The sequence below is a fragment of the Aethalodelphis obliquidens genome, unplaced genomic scaffold, assembly GCF_003676395.1.
Source record: "Aethalodelphis obliquidens isolate GAN/ISIS:26980383/991018 unplaced genomic scaffold, ASM367639v1 scaffold54, whole genome shotgun sequence".
NCBI lineage: Eukaryota > Metazoa > Chordata > Mammalia > Artiodactyla > Delphinidae > Aethalodelphis > Aethalodelphis obliquidens.
The window spans coordinates 13985085-13999020 of NW_020837998.1; the positions used below are offsets into that span (position 1 = coordinate 13985085).

Consider the following 13936-nt stretch of genomic DNA (forward strand, 5'->3'; position numbering starts at 1 on the left):
GACTGCCCTGGGCCCAAGACTCTACCTTGGGTACAGTGATGATTCTAGAGCAGAGTGTTTCAACCTCTAACACAGAAACTGAATCCTGGACTGGCTAATGAGGGGCCCTGCCAGCTGCTGGCTCTGAAGTTGGCTTTGGCTCTGAGCTAGATCTGTGGAAGTTGAGGCCCAGGCTCCTCGCTCAGCAGCTTGTATTGATCTCTCAGCCTCTTTTGTCTCCTCCTCCCAAGTGGAAGCCTCTCCCCCTCTCCCCCTCTGCCTCTCAGCGTCTTCCGCTTTCCTTCTCTGCTTCTAATAAATTGAAATCTCCGAGAGAGCTGCCAAGGCTCCGGTAGTTCTACAAAACTGTCCTTCCTCTTCCTGCATTTGCCCAGTCAAGGGTATCTTTGCCTGAGGTGGGAGTGATGCTGTTAGTCCTGTGATATGATTGCATAGCAACACAGAGCGGTTCCGAGAGGGGAGGAGGAGCAGGAGAAGGAGGGCAGGGAGGTGGGAGAGACAGAGGGAGAGTGTGCATACAGCAGCTGTCAGCATCCCTGTCTCAGGGACTTCTTTGCTGATTCACACAGGCAACCCAGCCCTGGCCGCCCAGCTCCCGGTTGTCGCCTGCTCCTCAGACCTGCTGGAATCAGAAGGTAGGCCACAGAGAAATGATTTCAAGCCTCACCCTTTTTCAGCCCACTGAGGGGAAATGACTGAGGGAGGGGAAGCTCCAGAGGTACTCTGTGTGCGCCCGTGTGTGTGTGTGTGTGTGTGTGTGTGTGTGTGTGTGTGTATGCACCTGCCTGCCTGCCTGCCACCTGCTTGTGCCTTTAGGGGAAAACTTGCATTTAAAAAAATGCCCACAATGAAGTAGCCACCGCCTGGATTTATAGAAGGAAAAAAAAAAAAGATGCCCAGGAATAGAAACTCCATCCAATTTGAGCAACTATGGTCTAAAAATGAATAAGAGGAAGGTCCACAGTTTGCTGCTTTGAGAGTAGAGGGGTATTTATTTATTTACATGTTTGTTTATTTATTTATGTCTGTTCTCAATGACAGGCTTTTTGTCCATGGATGGATTTCCTGGAGGGAGGGAAGGGAAGGGGTGTGGAAAGCATTAGCTGAAAAGGGAGGAGAGAGGAAACACGGGACCTTGGAGCAGGTTTCCTGAACAAATGAGTGTCTGGCCAGCAGACAGGACACAGGAGCACTTCCTTGGAGCAAACCGGGCTCTGACCTAGGAGCCTGGGGTTGAAGGTGCATCCTAATCTCTGCATTTACTTCCTGGCTCAATCCGGCTTCCCCCGTTGCAGTTTTCCTCTGATTGCTTCCCTTGATTTCCTTTCTACCCCCTGTAACCAGGAGGCTCCTCTCCATTCTTGAGAGCAGAGCTTGGAGAGCTTTGAAATGGGGATCACCTCTTCTGGCATCAAACACCCTGTTCCTTTTTCTCTCTTCAGCTTTCCCCAGCATCAGGCCCAATGCCCCAGCCTGGTAAGTGGGCCTGACACTGTGTGGGTAGTTAAGGCTTATCTTGCCTTTGGTAGGCAGGGAGAGCCAGGCCTCAGAGGTGTTGGGTCCAAGCAGGTAGCTGGGCAGGGCCGGGCTGGGGTGGAGTGGGGTAGAGAAGGAAGAAGGGCAGCAGCAGCAGCTGCCTGGAAAAGAACATACTTTTCTCATGTTTTCTTTTTGATTGTTCAAAAGAACAAAAGCCTTAAAAAAAAATCTCTCTGCCTCATTCACCTTAGCATCTGACTTTTCCAAAGGAATCCTTGTTTCTAGATTAAAGGCCCTCAGGTAAATCACCTTTTAAAAGGCCCTGTGGGAGCCACAAACCTCAGGAGATTTCCCCTCTGGGATTTGGATGGGGAGATAGTTCCAGAGAACCCTGGGATCTTCTAAGGAACCCCTCCCCACAAAAGGCAGTGCTGCCAGTGGAACTGATAAGTGTCCTGTCCCTGAAAGAAGTCGGATCCCCTCTTTTCCTGGGTGGACTGGCCTCGGCTCTACAGTCCTGTCTACTGCAAACCAGTGCTGGGTGATGAAGGCACTGAGGGCTCCTCTTCCCTTGAGGCTTGTCCCACAGGAATTCGGCCCTGAGCTCCAGGCCAGAGCACTCCTCAGCTCTGCAATCACCCAAAGGAAGGGAGCACGGCTTAAAGCAGCAAACTTAGCAAAGGCCCAAGAGCCAGGTACAGAGGGCACATCTGGGATGCAGCACTTCTAACCAAAGATACTCAGAAGTTTCTCATGTTAAATCTGCCAAAATGTGAGATAGGATGGGCTCTCACTAATGAAGCCTAAGAAGATAGCCTTCTACAATGGCCAGGAGCACTCACTCAAAGGAAACCCACTCTGTGGAAGTTAAACTAGGAAACTACATTCCACTCTTTAAAAAGATTCTAAACATCCATCAGCAACTGAAAGAGCAAGTGAGATAAATCCTTCTAGGATGGCATTTACCAAACCGATATTCCACAGAACACTGTTAGGAAAGAATGTTAATAGATTCTGTTTTAAAATAAGGAGTGGTGGTGGTGTGTTGCACGTGGCGGGGGATGTTTTCTTTCTTTTTTTTTTAAATTCTATTTTATCTTTTATACAGCACGTTCTTATTAGTTATCTATTTTATACATATTAGTGTATACATGTCAATCCCAATCTCCCAATTCATCACGCCACCATCACCCCCCCACCCCACTTTCCCCTCTTGATGTCCATCCGTTTGTTCTCTACATCTGTGTCTCAATTTCTGCCCTGCAAACCGGTTCATCTGTACCATTTTTCTAGGTTCCACATATATGCGTTAGTATACGATATTTATTTTTCTCTTTCTGACTTACTTCACTTTGTATGACAGTCTCTAGATCCATCCACATCTCTACAAATGACCCAATTTCGTTCCTTTTTATGGCCGAGTAATATTCCATTGTATATATGTGCCACATCTTCATTATCCACTCATCTGTCTATGGGCATTTAGGTTGCTTCCATGACCTGGCTATTGTAAATAGTGCTACAGTGAACATTGGGGTGCATGTGTCTTTTTGAATTATGGTTTTCTCAGGGTATATGCCCAGCAGGGGATTGCTGGGTCATATGGTAGCTCTATTTTTAGTTTTTTAAGAAACCTCCATACTGTTCTCCATAGTGGCTGCATCAATTTACATTCCTACCAATGGTGCAGGAGGGTTCCCTTTTCTCCACACCATCTCCAGCATTTATTGTTTGTAGGTTTTTTGATGATGGCCATTCTGACTGGTGTGAGGTGATGCCTCAATGTGGATTTGATTTACATTTCTGTAATGATTAGTGATGTGGAGCATCCTTTCATGTGTTTGTTGGCAATCTGTATATCTTCTTTGGAGAAATGTCTATTTAGGTCTTCTGCCCATTTTTGGATTGGGTTGTTTGTTTTTTTGATATTGAGCTGCATGAGCTGCTTGCACATTTTGGAGATTAATCATTTGTCTGTTGATTCATTTGCAAATATTTTCTCCCTTTCTGAGGGTTGTCTTTTCATTTTGTTTGTAACTTTCTTTGCTTTGTAAGAGCTTTTAAGTTTCATTAGGTCCCATTTGTTTATTTTTGTTTTTATTTCCATTACTCTAGGAGGTGGACCAAAAAAGATCTTGCTGTGATTTATGTCAAAGAGTGTTCTTCCTATGTTTTCCTCTAAGAGTTTTATAGCGTCTGGTCTTTCATTTAAGTCTCTAATCCATTTTGAGTTTATTTTTGTGTATGGTGTTAGGGAGTGTTCTAATTTCATTCTTTTACATGTAGCTGTCCAGTTTTCCCAGCACCACTTATTGAAGAGGCTGTCTTTTCTCCATTGTATATCCTTGCCTCCTTTGTCATAGATTAGTTGACCATAGGTGCATTGGTTTATCTCTGGGCTTTCTATCCTGTTCCATTTATCTATATTTCTGTTTTGGTGCTGGTACCATACTGTCTTGATTACTGTAGCTTTGTAGTATAGTCTGAAGTCAGGGAGTCTGATGCCTCCAGCTCCAGTTTTTTCCCTCAAGACTGCTTTGGCTATTCAGGGTCTTTTGTGTTTCCATACAAATTTTAAGATTTTTTGTTCTAGTTCTGTAAAAAATGCCACTGGTAATTTGATAAGGATTGCATTGAATCTGTAGATTGCTTTGGGTAGTATAGTCATTTTCACAATATTGATTCTTCCAATCCAAGAACATGGTATATCTCTCCAACTGTTTGTGTCATCTTTGATTTCTTTTATCAGTGTCTTATAGTTTTCTGAGTACAGGTCTTTTGCCTCCTTAGGTAGGTTTATTCTTAGGTATTTTATTCTTTTTGTTGCAGTGGTGAATGGGATTGTTTCCTTAATTTCCCTTTCTGATCTTTCATTGTTAGTGTATAGGAATGCAAGAGATTTCTGTGCATTAATTTTGTATTCTGCAACTTTACCAAATTCATTGATTAGCTCTAGTAGTTTTCTGGTGGCATCTTTAGGATTCTCTATGTAGAGTATCATGTCATCTGCAAACTGTGACACTTTTTCTTCTTCTTTTCCAATTTGTATTCCTTTTATTTCTTTTTCTTCTCTGATTGCTGTGGCTAGGACTTCCAAAACTATGTTGAATAATACTGGTGAGAGTGGACATCCTTATCTTGTTCCTGATCTTAGAGGAAATGCTTTCAGTTTTTCACCATTGAGAATAATGTTTGCTGTGGGTTTGTCATATATGACCTTTATTATGTTGGGGTAGTTTCCCTCTATGCCCACTTTCTGGAGAGTTTTATCATACATGTATGTTGAATTTTGTCAAAAGCTTTTTCTGCATCTATTGAGATGATCATATGGTTTTTATTCTTCAGTTTGTTAATATGGTGTATCACATTGATTTGTGTATGTTGAAGAATCCTTCCGCCCCTGGGATTAATCCCACTTGGTCATGGTGTATGATCCTTTTAATGTGTTGTTGGATTCTGTTTGCTAGTATTTTGTTGAGGATTTTTACATCAATATTCATCAGTGATATTTGTCTGTAATTTTCTTTTTTTGTAGTATCTTTGGTTTTGGTATCAGGGTGATGGTGGCCTCATAGAATGAGTTTGGTAGTGTTCCTTCCACTGCAATTGTTTGGAACAGTTTGAGAGGGATGGGTGTTAGCTCTTCTCTCAATGTTTGATAGATTTCACCTGTGAAGCCATCTGGTCCTGGACTTTTGTTTGTTGGAAGATTTTTAACTGCAGTTTCAATTTCAGTGCTTCTGATTGGTCTGTTTATATATATATTTAAAATTTTATTTATTTATTTTTGGCTGCATTGGGTCTTCATTGCAGTGCATGGGCTTCTCATTGCGGTGGCTTGTCTTGTTGTGGAGGACAGGCTCTAGGCACACAGGCTTCAGTAGTTGTGGCACGTGGGCTCAGTAGTTGTGGCTTGCGGGCTCTAGAGCACAGGTTCAGTAGTTGTAGCACACGAGCTTAGTTGCTCTGTGTCATGTGGGACCTTCCCAGACCAGGGCTTGAACCTGTGTCCCCTGCATTGGCTGGCGGATTCTTAACCACTGTGCCACCAGGGAAGCCCCTGGTCTATTTATATTTTCCATTTCTTCCTGGTTCACTCTCGGAAGGTTGTGATTTTCTAAGAATTTGTCCATTTCTTTCAGGTTGTCCATTTTATTGGCATAGAGTTGCTTGTAGTAATCTCTGATGACCGTTTTTATTTCTGACGTGCCTGTTGTAACTTCTCCTTTTTCATTTCTAATTTTATTGATTTGAATCTTCTCCCTTTTTTTCTTGATAAGTCTGGCTAAAGGTTTATCAATTTTCTTTACCTTGTCAAAGAACCAGCTTTTAGTTTTATTTATCTTTCCTATTGTTGTCTTTGTTTCTATTTCATTTATTTCTGATCTGATCTTTATGATTTCTTTCCTTCTACTAACTTTAGGTTTTTTTGTTCTTCTTTCTCTAGTTCCTTTAGGTGTAAGGTTAGTTTGTTAGAGATTTTTCTTGTTTCTTGAGGTAGGCTTGTATTGCTATAAACTTCCCTCTTAGAACTGCTTTTGCTGCATCCCATAGGTTTTGGATCATTGTGTTTTCGTTGTCATTTGTCTCTAGGTACTTTTTGTTTTCCTCTTTGATTTCTTCAGTGATCTCTTCGTTATTTAGTAATGTATTGTTTAGCCTCCATGTGTTTGTGTTTTTTACGTTTCTTTCCCTGTAATTGATTTCTAATCTCATAGCGTTGTGGCCGGAAAAGATGTTTGATATGATTTCAATTTTCTTAAATTTATCGAGGCTTGATTTGTGACCCAAGTTGTGATCTATCCTGGAGAATGTTCCGTATGCACTTGAGAAGAAAGTGTAATCTGCTGTTTTGGGATGGAATGTCCTGTAAATATCAATTAAATCTGTCTGGTCTACTGTGTCATTTAAAGCTTGTGTTTCCTTATTAATTTCCTGTCTGGATGATCTGTTCATTGGTGTAAGTGAGGTGTTAAAGTCCCCCACTATTACTGTGTTACTGTCAATTTCCTCTTTTATAGCTGTTAGCAGTTGCCTTATGTATTGAGATGCTCTTATGTTGGGTGCATATATATTTATAATTGTTATATCTTCTTCTTGGATTGATCCCTTGATCATTACATAGTGTTCTTCCTTGTCTCTTGTAACATCCTTTATTTTAAAGTCTATTTTATCTGATATGAGTATTGCTACTCCAGCTTTCTTTTGACTTCCATTTGCATGGAATATCTTTTTCCATCCCCTCACTTTCAGTCTGTATGTGTCCCTAGGTCTGAAGTGGGTCTCTTGTAGACAGCATATAGGTGGGTCTTGTTTTTGTATCCATTCAGTGAGCCTGTGTCTTTTGGATGGAGCATTTAATCCATTCATGTTTAAGGTAATTATCAATATGTATGTTCCTATTACCAGTTTCTTAATTGTTATGGGTATGTTTTTGTAGGTCCTTTTCTTCTCCTGTAGTTCCTTTAACTTTTGTTGTAGAGCTGGTTTAGTTGTGCTGAATTCTCTTAGCTTTTGCTTGTCTGTAAAGGTTTTAATTTCTCCATCAAATCTGAATGAGACCCTTGCTGGGTAGAGTAATCTTGGTTGCAGGTTTTCCCTTTTCATCACTTTAAATATGTCCTGCCACTCCCTTCTGGCTTGTAGAGGTTCTGCTGAGAAATCAGCTGTTAACCTTATGGGAGTTCCCTTGTATGTTGTCATTTTTCCCTTGTTGCTTTCAATAATTTTTCTTTGCCTTTAACTTTTATCAATTTGATTACTATGTGTCTCGGCATGTTTCTCCTTGGGTTTATCCTGCATGGGACTCTCTGTGCTTCCTGGACTTGAGTGGCTATTTCCTTTCCCATCTTAGGGAAGTTTTCGACTATAATCTCTTCAAATATTTTCTCTGGTCCTTTCTCTCTCTCTTCTCCTTCTGGGGCCCCTGTAACGCGAATGTTGTTGCATTTAATGTAGTCCCAGAGATCTCTTAGGCTGTCTTCATTTCTTTTCATTCTTTTTTCTTTATTCTGTTCTGTGGCAGTGAATTCCACCATTCTGTCTTCCAAGTCACTTATCCATTCTTCTGCCTCAGTTATTCTGCTATTGATTCCTTCTAGTGTATTATTTTCTTTTTTTTTTTTGAGGTATGCGAGCCTCTCACTGTTGTGGCCTCTCCCATTGCAGAGCACAGGCTCCGGACATGCAGGCTCAGCGGCTATGGCTCACGGGCCCAGCCATTCTGCGGCATGTGGGATCTTCCCGGACCAGGGCATGAAGCCGTGTCCCCTGCATCAGCAGGCAGACTCTCAACCACTGCGCCACCAGGGAAGCCCCTTCCAGTGTATTTTTCATGTCAGTTATTGTATTGTTCATCTCTGTCTGTTTGTTCTTTAATTCTTCTAGGTGTTTGTTCTTTAATTCTTCTAGGTCTTTTTTAAACATTTCTTGCATCTTCTCGATCTTTGCCTCCATTCTTTTTCGAGGTCCTGGATCATCTTCACTATCATTATTATGAATTCTTTTTCTGGAAGGTTGCCTATCTCCACTGCATTTAGTTGTTTTTGTGCGGTTTTATCTTGTTCCTTCATCTGGTACAAAGTCCTCTGTCTTTTCATTTTGTTTATCTTTCTGTGAACGTGGTTTTCCTTCCACAGCTGCAGAACTGTAGTTCTTCTTACTTCTGCTGTCTCAGGGGGCCGTTTTCTATGGTCCAATAATTTTTTGAAAATGCTTCATAACTGAATTATCCTCTTGAAGAGTCATAATATATATAAATGTGTTAAAGGCTCTGAGAAGTACTGCTGTAATCTGTTTAATTCTGTTTGTTTGTTTGTTTTGTGGTATGCTGGCCTCTCACTGTTGTGGCCTCTCCCGTTGCGGAGCACAGGCTCCGGACACGCAGGCTCAGTGGCCATGGCTCACGGGCCCAACCGCTCCATGGCATGTGGGATCTTCCTGGACCGGGGCACGAACCCGCATCCCCTGCATCGGCAGGTAGACTCTCAACCACTGCACCACCAGGGAAGCCCTGTTTAATTCTGTTTAACCCAATATATCCCAAACAGATTTGACCAAGGAACTCTTTTCTACATGGAAAAAATTTTTGTATCTTGCACACACAGTTTTAGAAATTGCTGCTCAAAAAAAAAATCCTGGAAGAAATTGACATATGGAAAAAAACTTTAAAATAATCTAATCCAGCACCACATTTTTAAGTGTGAAAAAATGAGAGGTTAATGAAATTGTTCTTTCTGAGTATTTGAGAGAATGGAACCCTTATCTCCTAATTCTTAGTCCCCCTGTGCCCATTTGCTGCTCCTCTAGCAGGTTCCCTCCTGTTAAATTAGTCCCAGGAAGATGAAGCAGGTTGAAGGAATAATCCTGTCATTTTGAGTGAGATGTTTGTATCTTATACATTTCTTTAGTTATTTTGTTATATCTGAAAATTCTGAATTTCCCTTTCAGCCTTGGATTTTTTGCATTCTTTTAAACAATATGCTATGAAAATTTTTAGACATTCAAAGAGGTATAAAGAATAATATAATGAAAATCAGGATATCCACCATCCAGCTTAAGAAAAAACATCTCCAGTAGACTTGAAACCCTCTATCCTTCTGTGATCAAACTTCCTCCTTTCCTCCCTCCAAAGTAACCACTCTCTGGATTTGGCATTTATTATTCTCATGCATCTATTTATACTTTTACTATATATGTATGGGTCTTTAAGCAGCATATGCCACTGCTTTATGTGTTTTTAAAATGTATATCAATGGTATGTATTCTTTTCCAATTTGTTTTTTCCTATTCAATGTTATATTTGTGAAATTCATCCACATTGTGATATGTGACTCTAGTTCATTCATTTTTTACTATTGTATAGCATTCCATTTAATGAATGTGCCATGATTTATTTATCCATTCTGTAGTTGACGGACATTTAGGCTGTTTCCAGTTTCTGGCTCACAGTTAGGGCTACTGTGATCATTCCTGTGTAGATATTCTTATGTGACTATTGCTATTGGAGGGAATTGCCCCATTGCAGGGTATGAGAATTTTTCACTTTGGGGAGATATTGTCAGATTGCTCTCCAAAATGGTTTACTAACTTATACCCCCACCAGCAGTGTATAAAGGTTTTAGATGTATTGCATTAATTGGTTCTTTTCTTTTTCCCTTTCCAATTCCTATATCTTTTATTTCATTTGGTTTTCTTTTTTCTTTTTTTTATTGGAGTATAGTTGATTGATAATGTTGTGTTAGTTTCAGGTGTACAGCATAGTGATTATGTTATAAACACACACACACACACACATACATATTCTTTTTCATATTCTTTTCCATTATGGTTTATTACAAGATGTTGAGTATAGTTCCCTATGCTATACGGTAGGTCCTTGTTGTTTATCGATTTTATATATAGTAGTGTGTATATGTTAATCCCAAACTCCTAGTTTATCCCTCCTCCCCCCTTTCCCCTTTAGTAACCATAAGTTTGTTTATTAATTGGTTCTTATAATACAATTCTCCTCATGAGGATGCATCTCTGATCTTTCTTCCCACTGGAAAAGAACTTGTATTTCTCAAAATTACTTGACATCTACCTTCTCAGGAACACATTTCATTGTTTCCATTTGTAAATGAAGGGGTTGGCCTAAGTAAGCTCTAAGGTTCCTACCAGCTTGACAATCTGTGTTCCCTGTGTTATTCATTAGTGAGAGCATCTGAAGCAGAACCTTGGTTTTTGGCTACATTGCAGGAATTATTTTAGGAACACATAACAAGGTTTGGTACAAATGAAATGTGTGTCTTGTCTCTTAGTGCCATGCTGTCAGGTAGAAAGGCAGTGCTGTGAGAGGGAGGGCCATCATGCAATGTCACCTTGGACTGGAGAGAGGAAACTGTAGCTCACAAGAAGGGGTCTTCTTTGCACTTCCCTGTTCTTTCCCGAGCCTCTCATGATTTAGAAGTCTTCCTTATTTATTTTCTTCCAAGAATAATAAATGATTGTTGTAAAAATTATATATATATATATATATATAATATATGTACACACACACAAAGTGTATAAAGTCAAAATGAGGGTCCCCTTCATACAACTCTCCAGAAGCAATGTCGCTGAACAGTTTTTTGTTTTTGTTTTTTGTTTTTTGCGGTACTCGGGCCTCTCACTGTTGTGGCCTCTCCTGTTGTGGAGCACAGGCTCCGGACACACAGGCCCAGCGGCCATGGCTCACGAGTGCAGCCACTCTGTGGCATGTGGGATCCTCCCGGACCGGGGCACAAGCCTGCGTCCCCTGCATCGGCAGGTGGACTCTGAACCACTGCGCCACCAGGGAAGCCCATGCTGAACAGTTTTGTGTATCCTTGTAGGCTTTCTTTCTGTGCATACACAGAAAGAAGGTTTTTTACAAAACTGGAGTTATACCAGACATGTTCATTCTGACACTTTTTTTTAACCTAAAATATATATCTTCAGCATCTGTTCAAATCAGTGAGTACAGATCTACCTCTTTCTTTTTAACAGCTACATAATATTCCATGGCATGAGTGGCTGCAATAATAGAAAAGATTTCAGTACTTACTAGATGTCAGAAACTATGAATTAACTCCTTACAACGAGGCTATGAAGTACGTCTTTTCATTATCCCCTTTTTTACAGATGCAGGGACTGAAGCATGAAGTCAGGGAGCTTGTCCAAACCTGTGCTGTTAGGTCTTGGAGCCAGGATGCAAACTCTAGTGTGCTGGCTCAGAGCCCACACTCTACACTGCTATGCGGTGCCGCCTCTCCGATACTTAACCAGTCCCTTGTTGATGGAGATTTGAGTCAATTGCAGTTTTGCTATTGCAAACAATACTGTAGCAGACACCCTCGTCCACTTCTGCAAGTACTTCTGTAGGGTAGGTTCCTAAACTTCTCCAGTTTATAGGTGGAAAGAGCTTATTCATTTGTTCAAAAAACATTTACTGAGCTCTAAGGCACTGGGAAAGGTCTGAGGTCAGACTGGGAGAGTTGACTAGCATTTTACCTCCCAGACGTCCTTGGAAGGTCATTTAAATGCTCTGTAGGATTTGCCAGCTGGCTGATACCCCAGACCCACTGCATCCTGTCCATTCTTAATTGCTTGTGTCTTTGCCTGGGTAGTGGCATGTCTGAGTCAGCCCTTGGGCTCCCACCTGGTGGCCCATAGCCAAGAATCTTCCCTACTTACTAAGTGTCAGTGACCACAGTGCCTCAGAGCCTGGGTTCTAGAATTTACAGATGCAGAATAGTGTAGCAGTGAAGAACTTGTATTCTGAGACACACTAGCCTGGATGTAAATCCCAGTTCCTCACCTCAGAGTAACGATATCACTTTGAACAAGTTACTTACTGCCTATGTGCCTCCGTGTTCTTACCTGCACAATGCAGACAACAGTAGTAACTACTTCATAGGATTGTCCTGAGGATTCAATGCTTGATGTATGTAGACTGATTAGTTAATATATGTAAAACATGGAATACAGTAAATTTTAACTGTTATTATTTATTTGACTGTGGAAAAGCTGCTACACCTACCTTTCCATAAAACAGTTGAAGATGTCCATGGCACTTTGGTGAGGAGTGGGGAGGGAGGGAGAGAATAGCCGTTAAATAGCTAATATACTCACACAGCTCCAAATTCAAAAGGTACAAAAAGATATTCAGTAAAAACTATATCTCCTATTGGTGACATGGGGCTTTTGTGGGTGTGAGTAATTATTCTATTTCTCAACCCAAGCCATGATTATATGGGGATTTACTTTGTAATAATTCAATATATTTTACACATATGTTTTATGCACTTTTTTTGTAAGTTATATTTCTCAGTTTTAGAAAGAGAGAAAATAAGGAAAAATCCCAAAGGAATGGAAGGAATTCTCCCACCTCTGTCTAGTAGCCACTTGATGCCATTCTCCAAAGGCAATCAATGTTAACGGGTTCTTTTCTATACTTCCAAAGATATTTTATTGCATATATAAGCACATATTTTCCTTTTTTTAAAACTAATGTAAACTAACCACTTTATTTTTTATTCTTGTTTCCTTTTTACTTAAAAATATATCTTAAGAGATCATTCTATATTGGCACATAAATAGTTCTTAATTCTGTTTTTAACAGCTGTATAGAATTCCATTGTATGGATACACAATTATTTATTTAACAAGTCCTTAGTAATGGACAATTAGGTTGTTTGCAGTTTTTTTGCCATTTCAAGCCTTGCTTCAAATGCTAATGTTCTGTATACATCATTTCACACAAATGTAAGAAATGTGTATATCCAGAGCCTTTCTCTTCATGCCCCTTGGAATTTGTACCTACAAAATTGAGGACCTGTACACTCACCTGTTTGGAGTTCAATTCAGTAGATCAAGTTAGTTTTTGTCTCTTAATCCCATACTCCTATCTCACCTCTTCCTGATTCCCTCTCCCCACTGGTAGCCACTAGTTTGTTCTCTATATCAGTGAGTCTGTTTTCTTTTTGTTATATACACTTGTTTGTTTTATTTTTTAGATTCCACATATAAGTGATAACATAGAGTATTTGTCTACACATAAAATAATTAAGCAACAAGGATATATATTGTACAGCACAGGGAATACAGCCATTAGTTTATAATAACTTTAAATGGAGTATAATCTATAAAAATACTAAATCACTATGTTGTACACCTGAAACTAATATAATGTTGTAAATCAACTATACTTTAATTAAGAAAATCAAGTCAGAAAACATTCACTGAGTGCCTGCTCTGTGCCTGGCTCTGTGTTAAAAATATGTGAGGTAGAAATAAATATTGGGCATGAATCTTGTCCTCCACCAGCCAACAAACTTGCTTTCATGCTGAAATCCTGGTATTCCACATATATTTAAAGCTTTTATCTCTGCCTAAGTTAAACAATGTGTCCTCCCTGAATCCTCCCAGAAGGGCCTGTATATGGCTTTGAGAACTAGGAAAAGAGTATTCCTATTGGGAAAAAGCCACAGTTTGGTATCTAGCAGGATACCTAGGGGAGAGCACAGACGAGTTGGTTCCACTGCAAAAGCATCCTCCATACTACTTCATGCATCCAAAGCTTCTCTCTCACCTTAGCTCAAAAACATCCATAAATATATCCTATATCCCTCCAGCTTGAAGTGAACAGTTCCTGCTCTCTGACCTTTCAGAGTATGATTTCTGTACCCCACGTAAGGTATGAATCATTTCTCCCCTGTGATACTTGTTTATATGTCTTATTTCCCACACTCGACCTTTTGGGTACCAAGTCAGATTCATCTCCAATTCCTCACAGACTCTGCAAGTTAAAAGGAGGAATAGGAAGAGAACAATCAGTATGTACAGGTAGTAATTGGGACAGGATGGAGATAAATAAAGGAGGCAGAAAGAAGAATCTTTATGTAGAACAAGGAGCACTGGCCAAGAGTCAGGAGGTCCAGGTTCACTTGTGTCTCAG

At 40.3% G+C, this 13936-nt stretch overlaps 1 protein-coding gene across 1 annotated transcript in view; it reads left to right on the top strand.

Annotated features, from left to right (window-relative positions):
- Window positions 1-566: 566 nt before the first annotated feature.
- DRP2 (dystrophin related protein 2) overlaps window positions 567-13936 on the top strand; it is a 45991-nt gene continuing 32621 nt past the window's right edge. The window contains exon 1 of the mRNA XM_027086101.1: window positions 567-635. The gene's annotated coding sequence lies outside the window, so the exon portion shown is untranslated. The remainder of the gene's footprint in view (window positions 636-13936) is intronic.